Raw genomic sequence first — 10,128 nt, forward strand, 5'->3', positions numbered from 1 at the left:
CTTAAAAATATCAACACATGAAATAAAAAGAAGGGACTCTATTGGCCACAGTTCTTCTTGGTTGTGTCTCCTACTTCAGTTCTCCTAGGCATTCCCATAGCCTAACAGGAGATGCAGTTGTACAGAAACAAACCAGCAAGGAGGCCTGGTGGGGCGGGGGGGGGGGGGGGGGAGGTTTGAAACTGTGTGAATTTTAATAAGACTTTTAGAAAATAAGAAGTTTCTGCAGTCCACCTGTTCACATTATAATTCTTCTCTGCTGTTCAACATGTTACTCTCTTTCTTTGTTCCCCAACCCTTGCATATAGTCTGAAGTGGAAATCCTTTCCATATTTACTCTGTCTGGGTTCTGTTGCATCTGAGATTGGCAGGTAGTTTGACTTTCATTTTGGGCTATGCCTCAAGGAAAAAAGTCCATGCCTTCTTTCTTTTCCTGTTTATATCTTTTTCCTTCCCCAAGGTATTCTTTTCCTCCTCCTCTGTCCCTCCTCCTTCTCTCTTCTTACATTCTCTAGGTCAGAGTTACCCTTCCCTAGTTATTTTCTCCTTTATCTCAGCTTCTCTCTACCTCACCATCTACTCTGTGGGGAAAATAAAATACTCTGTGAAACAGTAGATAGCTCAATTTCTGATATTCAAGAATCCCATTCCCTGCCCAAATGGACTCTAAAAGGATTCAAATAAAATGTTTCCAGATTAAAGGTGGAGTATAGTTTATCAACATAGACAAGAGAGAAATTTCCCAGACACTGCACCAATTAGTTCCTTTCTGTCTTCAGTATTTGCATGAAGAAGGGATGTTTTAGGGCCATATTTGGGAGGTGCAAGAACCTATAGTAGAGGGGCAAGGATAAGAGGGCCTTTTGTCCCCATCACTGCATTGAAAGGGCTCTTGTTAAGGTCATCTGTGACCTCTGTGTTGCCAAATTCAACAGTCACTTTGGTGTCCTTATCTTATCTGACCTCTCACTAATGTTGTCTCACTTGTCTCCTGCTTTTCTTCCCCCTCCTGGCCACAGCTGCTCAATCTTCCTGGATGAGCCTCCCTTCTCTACTTCAAATGCCAATGCCTCAGGGGCCAGCCCAGACCTTTTCTCTTCTCCATCCAAATTCTCTCCCTGAGGATCTCATATTTACATATCATTTATATTTGGAAGACTTCTAAGTATCAGTCACCAGTCCTGACCTATCTCCAAAGCTACAGACTTCTAACAAGAGATCTAGTCGGGCAGATACCTCCTGACATTTCTTTTTGATATCTTGAAAGAGATTACCTCCACATCTCCTCTTGAATAGGCATCTCAAATTGAACCATGACCAACCAAAACAGATCTCTTTATTCTTACCGCCACTCTCCTCCCCAACATATTTTTCTCAGCCTTTCTAGTTCCATTAAGTGGTATCACCATCCATCCAGTTGTTCTGTCAAAAGTCACACTCCCACTTCTAATCCATCACCATTGAGCTCTGCCTCCAAAATACACAGAAATCCACTCACTTTGAGCAACTCCATGGCTATCACCCTTGTCCATGCCACTCTCTTTCATTGTGTGAGTGACTGCAATCATTTCCAAAGAGGTTTCTCTGTTTCTACTCTTGTCCTTATTGTGCTACTTTCCATACAGTAGCCAGAATAATTTTCAAAAATGTAAATCAGATTGCATGATTCGTCTTCTTAATCACCCCTTGCACTGTCCTGTATGTTTGCTCCCCCGCCCCATAAAACACTCTTCTTTGCATTGTTTAGCAGTTTACTTGCACTTGTAGTCCTGACCTGCTGAAAAGTTTCGACTTCTTTATGCTGTTTTCTTTCTCATAGATAAAATGAGGACAAAAACATTTACGGATCTGAAAATCCTTTAAAGTATTTATTACTGTGCAGGTAAGAAAGCTTCCTAGGTAATCCCCTCCTTTTTTGAAGCTTGGAAGGTGGGATTTCAGGGACCAGTGGTATTATTACTTTCCTATCATTTGACCAGGGGTACTAGAGAGAGTTGGGGAAAACAGTGTGGACTTAGGGAGACAGATGCGGATTAGTGGGAGAATAAAATAGGAAAGTAAAACATGGCAGGAGGGCTTTAAAAGAGGGCACACTGAATAAATTTTTTCATTTGTAATTCTGACTATAGTAACATTTTATAAATTGAGTTGCTGTAGAAAAAGGAGTAATAAAATGATATTAATTAGCATCATATTAAAAATTATACTATTTCTCCATGAATTTGTATAATCTTTCTGCAAAGGGCTAGAAGTGTCTTAAAAAGCTCTAATGATATTATGTTATTGGGCAACGTGTCTATAATAGACATTAATTATATGGTATTAAAAAAATCCACAGAGCTTTCTAAAGGTACAATATGCTAATAAGACACCAGAAACCTAATTGCTACTCTAAAAATTGAGAATTGAAATTAGCTTAATGATAGGAAAAATTTTAATTGGAAAAAAATATTCACACTTTCTATGATGTAGTTTTTCACTGTAAGGAAAATTAAAAAAAATAAATAAAACCAAAATAATTACTCAGACCTTGTTACACAGATAATGCTGTTACATTTCCTCTTTTTCTAAGATATCTCATTGTGTGGCTTTCTGAGCCTTTTATAAGTCAGCCACTAGAGAGCAAACTTCTTCTTTTTATCAGACTGTAGTTTTATCTAGAAAAAAAAAATACACCACGTATATATTGGCACTCTTATAATACCACGTTATCTCAGACTGTAAAATCTGATAATATAGCTTCTGGGTGCCTGAGGCAGTGGGCGTGGGGGATGAAAATAGGGAATTTTAAGGCCGTTTATATTAAAAACACACGAAAGAACAAGATAAGATATTGTAATGTTGAACCACCTTCCTGGAGTGAACATGAAACCTTCTGCTAATGGAGCATCAAGTCTTATGTTTCATCCCATGTAATAAAATACGATAGGCATTGTTTGGTCTGACAGGCGTCTTGGGCCTTCTTATGAGGCGAGGGTCTCTAGAGAGCTCAAAGAAATGATACCCTTTCCAGGTGAAGTGTGGATAAATTACACTGTCAGCCACCTTTACTGCCTTCAGTTGCAGAGGTTTGAGCCAGGCACAAGGAAGCTGCCAGGTGAGGAACATTCTCACCCATTAGGCGAATCCCTACTATTGACGTCAGTTCCAAAGGTCAGTATAGTCTCCAAACATCAATATGCAGGCAGATAAAGGGTGGGATGCAAAGGACAGGGGGGAATTTACTGCACATAGAAACCCCATGTTACCAGGCCCCAGAAGATCTTTCTCAGTTAGCTTTTGGGCCAAGATTGAAGGATACTTAAGTGAGCAAAACCGCTTTCTCTGTTGGTAAACTGTTAACAATTGGTCTTTTGCACACAATCTTAGGGACTCATGGCTGAATAAAGTCATTGGAATCAAATTTCACCTCTGTTGTTGGGCTTTGGGATGTTTGAGTATACATAGTCTAGGAGGTGAGCTTTTTGGGTATTTTAAAAAATATTTAAACAGCTATAGGTAGATTATAAAAGATACCCAAGAATGGGGATTTCAAAATCTTCCAAGAGAACATTTTCCTGGGTTTATTGGTTATTTCAGTTAGGATATTTTTCTTATATTGAGTTGACCCATGTGATATAGGCAATATGTGAACAATTTGTTTGATAAAATGGCAATGTCCCAGGATTCAATCTAATACTTTATTCTACAGGGTCTTCTGTGGAGGGGCCTCACCTCAATGGCCATTTAATAATCAGTCAGCCGTCACTGTGTGTCCACTAAGTGCTCTGTACAGTACCAAGGTAATTCAACAAAGACACACAAGTTGAGCACCTACTCTGTGCCATGAGCAGTGTAGCAAACATTCCGAGCAACTAGATGAGTTCTGTCCTTGCAGAGCTTGTGCTTTCATGAGAGCAGCTCACATGAATCACTCACTGCAAGGAGACTCAGGCAGTGTTATGTTCTCTAGAGTTGAAGAGCTGTGGGAAAAGAAAGAGGAGGGATTCCATCCTGACTAGGGGATTCCAGGAACATACTTCCATCAAAGAGGTGGTAACTGAAGTGGACTTGGAGCATGCATAAGATTGTTCTTACAATTTCTGTCAGATGTCTGCAGCTGTAATTGTTATTATCACTGAGTGGTAAAGTCCCTGAGGGCAGTGGTCTATCTGTAACCACATGGAGCCTGAAAAGAGTGGAGGCTCCATTCCACCTTCCCAAGTCAGTGTGGTGTGGTGGGTGAGAACATTTACCCTGGGGCCAGACTGCCACTTAGTACTGTGTGACCGTGAGCAATTTATGCAACTCTTCTGTGCTTCAGTGTCCTCATCTGGAAAATGTGGGTACATAATAACACCTATCTATCTATATTCTCCTCTGGAATCAGACATGACCCAGCATTTCCCCAAGTCTGTGGGGGAGCCCAAGAAAATTCTTTTCACTGACACATCAAGGAGCCCCCGAGGAAACAACTGAGCACAATGAACTTAAGGAAGAGGGAGTCTGGCTGGCAGTTCTGGCTCCACTGAAGCCCCAGGGAATACCGGGAGTCAAGGAAGAACATCTGTCCCATGGGATGTTTTCCTTTCACCCAGTTCTTTGCACTGATTCTTGCTTGCTCTCCCTCTCTCTTTCTGTGTGTGTGTGTGTGTGTGTGCGTGTGCGTGTGTGTGTATGTGAAAGTTTAGGTTTACAAGCCAATAAATGATATTCTGAAAGAGCTATTTTTACTGAAATCTCTCTAAAACTCCAGGGCTCTGGTGGAATTTCTTTCATAGCCCTCAAGCAGATTGTAACACAAGGCAGAGGTAGGGTAGGTGGAGGCTTTTGTGGATTTCCAGTTCCAGAGGTCACAGGGGAGTAGTGTCAACTCCAGGGCCCCAGGGCTTCCAGCGGGTGGCAGAGATGCCTGGCAGATTCTCACCCAGATGAAGCAGCAGCCTTATCTAATACCACATGGGATTGCTCCTATTTGAGCACAGTTGAGGCAGCCCCTGGGAATGCCAGAAATTCTGGGTGGCTGGGAGCTCTTTGTAGAAGAATCCTGCAATAGCAGGCAGGGTGAAATTCAGCAAACAAAACAAAACAAAACAAAACAACAGAAAAAAGGTTATGGCCCAGTGCTACCCAATTTGTATCTTTTAGGCTCCTCTGGTCTGGGGCATGTTAGTTACATGTGAGTCCTGTTTGCAATTCATCAATTTCCTTAGTGACTGAAGGTCAGAAAAGTTTAAAAAGTTCTCCCCCTGACTGAGAAAGTAATAGATCTTATTGTCGATAGTAGAAAAAAAAAAAAGATACAAAATTAGGTTAAAATTACCATTAGCTTATCACGCAGTGATATATTTTTAATTAAAAATTTTTTTTAAAAAAAATTTATTGTTGAGAGAGAGAGACAGAGCACGAGCAGAGGAGGGGCAGGGTCGGGGGGCAAAGAGAGAGGGAGACCCAGAATCTGAAGCGGGCTCTAGGCTCTGAGCTGTCAGCACAGAGCCTGAGGCGGGGGCCCACCCCACTAACCAGGAGATCATGACCTGAGTTGAAGTCGGAAGCTCAACCCACTGAGCCACCCAGGCGCCCTGGGTATATTTTTAATTTGTAAAAACATAGGTTGATGTAGTTCCATTTAGCTTTTTTTTAAAAAATTTTTTTTTTTCCTTCAACGTTTATTTATTTTTGGGACAGAGAGAGACAGAGCGTGAACGGGGGAGGGGCAGAGAGAGAGGGAGACACAGAATCGGAAACAGGCTCCAGGCTCTGAGCCATCAGCCCAGAGCCTGACGCGGGGCTCGAACTCACGGACCGCGAGATCGTGACCTGGCTGAAGTCGGACGGTTAACCGACTGTGCCACCCAGGCGCCCCAGCCATTTAGCTTTTATATTAACAGAGGGCATGTATATTTGTAATTGGGTAAATTTATCTAAAGAGCTATATATGGCTCTAAAATTTTTAGCAATTTTAATCCTCCCCCTTCACTTAACATTGTATGTTGAATATTTTCCTACATTATTACATGCAAATATTCTACAAAATGAAATAGTACTCAGTGACTTAAAAAGAGAACAATCCTTTCTCCACTCAGCCTTATTTGCTTTGCCCTGTCTCAAGAGGAACCATTTTCTGTTATTATATAGCAGCTTCTTGTGATACATATCTCCGTATTTATTTATTTTTTAAAAAAGGTTTATTTATTTGAGAGGGGGAGCACAAGTGTGCAAGCAGGGGAGGCACAGAGAAAGAGGGAGAACGAGCATCCCAAGCAGGGTCCATGCTGTCGGCAGAGCCATCGCAGGGGCTTGATCTTATGAACGATGAGATCCTGACCTGAGCCGAAATCGAGTCGGGCTTAACCCTCTGAGCCACTCAGGCACCCCGCTTATCTCCATATTTAAAACTAATATTATATTTACCTGGAAGGGGAGATACGATGATCTTGAAGGTGGTTTTCCCAGGGCGAGGCTTACCCGTTGCACTCCAAATGTGCTGACCCCTGCAATTTCCTGCGTAATCGGTGGCAGTGGGGCGCTGGTTCCCGCTTTCCCCTATCTTCTCAAGTTTGAGACCTGACTTGACCTCTTCGGGCCTCCATAGTTGCTCGCTCTGCGTTTTGCCCCCAGGCTTAGTGGCAAGACAGCCTCCTTGTGTGGGGGGTTCTCACAGGAAGAATTCACTAAGTGGTGAGAGCGAGTTATATTGAGAAGTTCAGTGTGAATTCTTAAGCAACTCGAGTTTCTTTTTGCCTGACCTGTCAGCTGAAGAAGACCGTAAGTTTGAACTTTTTTTGCTGTTTTTGTATTTGCGCCTCCACTTTTTTTCATCCATATGAAATCGTGGGGAGTACTCAGAGCGAAGAAAGGTGTCCAGGCTGGGAATGAGGGGGTGGGGGTGGGGGTGGGGGTGAAAATAAGTTAGAGCAGCAGGTGGATTTGAGGTCAAAGCTCAGGAAGGATGAGGTAGAATCCACACCAGTGGGGCAGATCATGAATTGGGAACCATAGACCCAAGTTGGCCAGGTGACAGAGGTTGGTAGGAAGAAGTCTGAGACAAAATTAAAAAACAATGAAAAATAAAAAGTTCCTGGGGCACCTGGGTATCTCAGTCGGTTCGGCGTCCTACTTTGGCTCAGGTTATGATCTCCACAGCATGTGAGTTTGAGCCCCTCCTTGGGTTCTGTGCTGTCAGCTGAGAGCCTGGAGCCTGCTTCGGATTCTCTCTCTCTCTCTGTCTCGCTCTCTCCCCCTCCCCCGCTTATGCTCTGTCTTTGTCTCTCAAAAATAAATAAACATTAACAAAATTAAAAAAAATTCCTAAGATTAATATCCTATTTTCTTCATTTACCAAGTTTATACTGATAGTGAGGCCTTTTGCTTTCTCTTACCCTCTCTTTCTTGAATCTTCCTGTTGTAATTATATTTTAATTTTTAGTTAAACACATAGTGTTTTCATGATAATTATGAGAATATTGTTCACTACCGTTGTAAGTAATACGCTATGATTATGTTTTCTTTCTTGTGTATTTTTTGTTTTTTTTTTCTTGGAGTTAATAATTGTCATTTTCATTTGCTTACGTTTCTTTGAAACACGGTAAGCCTTCCAGGAGCTCTGTAAAATGGCTCTCTATGCAATTTTCCACATGGTCAAAACTGTCATGTCACTTACCAGTTCCATTTCATTCTGTAAAATTCTTTCTGTGCATCTCTGGCCTCCTACTCTGTTCTGGACTGGTTCTTCCTAGGCTAAGAGCTTCTAGATTTTTTTTTTTTTTTAATGAGGGACTGTTATCAATTTTCAGCACATACTTTTATATTTGTATTGTTTGTTTATAAAGTATATGTTTTCTGTAATATAGTAGTGTGTACATCATAAAATATGAGCAAAAATAAGAAATACAAAAGGCTAACATAAAAATAAATTTAATATCATCGTTTACATGCCCCCAACAATTGTCTCTCACTCACTGGGGTGTGAGACCTCTGCTCCAGGCTTACTCACAATGTCTTGGAACATTTTTTTGCCATCAGTCTTGGAAATCTTTTTGGCTGTTTCTTGTGCTGGATCTTGTTTCTTGGGTTCCATGTTTCATCCTTCTAAGATCTTTCTCTCATTTGGATGGAGAGCAGCTTGTTGTTGCTTCCTAAGAAAAAGTGCAAGGGAAGTAAATTTCCTGAGTTTTTCTTGTCTAAAAGTGTCTTTATATAAGAGAATGGAAATACAAGTGACAGCCTGGGAAAAAAAAATATTTTCAAAACACTTATCTGATAAAAGACTTTTGTCCAAAATATACAAAGAACTCTCAAAACTCAATAATAAGACAACAAATAACTCAGTTAAAACATGGACAGAAGATCTGAACAGATACCTCACCAAGGAAAATATATAGATGTCAAATAAGCAATAAGCATATGGAAAGCTGTTCAAATCATATGTCAACAGGGAATTGCAAATTAAAACAATAATGAGATACCACTACACGCCTATTGGAAAATGGCCAGAATCCAAAATACTGATAACACCACATGCTGTGGAGCAGTCCCTTATTCATTGCTGAAGGGAATGAAAAATGGTACAGCCACTTTGGAAAACAGTTTGGCAGTTTCTCACAAAGTGAAACGCAGTATAAAATCCAGCAATCACGACCACTGGTATTTACTCAAATGAATTGAAGATTCGTGTCCACACAAAAACCTGCATACGAATATTTATAGCAGCTTTATTCGTACTTGCCAAAACTTGGGAGCAACAAAGATGTACTTTCATAGGTGAATGGATAAACAAACTGTAGAACATCCATACAATGAAATATTATTTAGCAATTAAGACAAGAGCTATCCAGTCATGCAAAGGCATGGAAGAAGCTTGGATGTATACTGCTGAGTGAAAAGAGCTAGTCTGAAAAGGCTGCGCACTGCATGATTCCAATGATATGACATTCTAGAAAGGCAGAATTTTAGAGATATTTTACTAAAACATCAGTGGCTGACAGGTTTAGGAGGGAGGGACAAAGGGATGAGTAAGTGGGGCACAGGGGATTTTTAGGGCAGTGAAACAACTCTATATGATACTGGAGTGGTGGATACATAACATTATACATTTGTCAAAACCCATAGAAGTGTACAACACAAAGAGTGAACCTTAATTAATGGAAAATATAGGCTTTACTTAATGTTTCCATATTCATGCATCAGTTACAACAGATGTACCACATGTACCATAAAATGTTAGTAATAGAGGAAACTTTGTGTGGTTGGAGGCCGGTAGGGAAAAGTGGGGGAAAGGAACATGTGGGAACTCTGTAATTTCTGTTCATTTTTTCCTGTAAAACTAAAGTTTCTCTAAAAAGTAAAGTCCTTTCGGGGTGCCTGGGTGGCTCAGTCGGTGAAGTGTCCAACTCTTGATTTCGGCTCAGGTCATGATCTCATGGTTCATGGGTCCCAACCCCACATCGGACTCTGTGCTGACAGTGCGGAGCCTGCTTGGGATTCTCTGTCTTCTGTCTCCCGCTCTCTCTGCCCCTCACCTGCTCTCTCTCACTCTATCAAAAATAAACATTAAAAAAAAGTAATTCTGCTCATTAAAAAAGTCTTTACCCTCACAGTTGGCAAGTAGTTTGATTAGAGAATTCTAGACTAAAAACAATTGCGTTCAGAATTTTTTTGAGACATTGTTCCACTGCCTTCTAAATTTGGCATTGCTGTTGGAAATCTCCTATCATTTTATGTTATGATCCATAGTGTAATCCGTTGTTCCCCTCATCCCATCCCCCAGAGCTTTTCAAGATCTTCTCTATTGTTAGGGTTTTGAAATTTCATAATGATGCAGGTCTTTTTATTTATTTTGTATTTATTTTTTTTTTCAACGTTTTTATTTATTTTGGGGACAGAGAGAGACAGAGCATGAACGGGGGAGGGGCAGAGAGAGAGGGAGACACAGAATCGGAAACAGGCTCCAGGCTCCGAGCCATCAGCCCAGAGCCCGACGCGGGGCTCGAACTCACGGACCGCGAGATCGTGACCTGGCTGAAGTCGGACGCTTAACCGACTGCGCCACCCAGGCGCCCCGATGCAGGTCTTTTTAAATTTCATTGGCTTGTTAATCTGCAGATTCACGTCCAGTAGTTTTAAGAACTTATAATTTCTTTGGCGATT

At 41.1% G+C, this 10,128-nt stretch overlaps 1 pseudogene; it reads left to right on the top strand.

Moving 5' to 3' along the window:
- The first annotated feature begins 6,385 nt into the window (after positions 1-6,385).
- LOC115515169 lies at positions 6,386-6,529 on the top strand (annotated as a pseudogene).
- The last annotated feature ends 3,599 nt before the right edge of the window (positions 6,530-10,128 follow it).

The sequence above is a fragment of the Lynx canadensis genome, chromosome B2 (genome assembly GCF_007474595.2).
Source record: "Lynx canadensis isolate LIC74 chromosome B2, mLynCan4.pri.v2, whole genome shotgun sequence".
Taxonomy (NCBI): Eukaryota; Metazoa; Chordata; class Mammalia; order Carnivora; family Felidae; genus Lynx; species Lynx canadensis.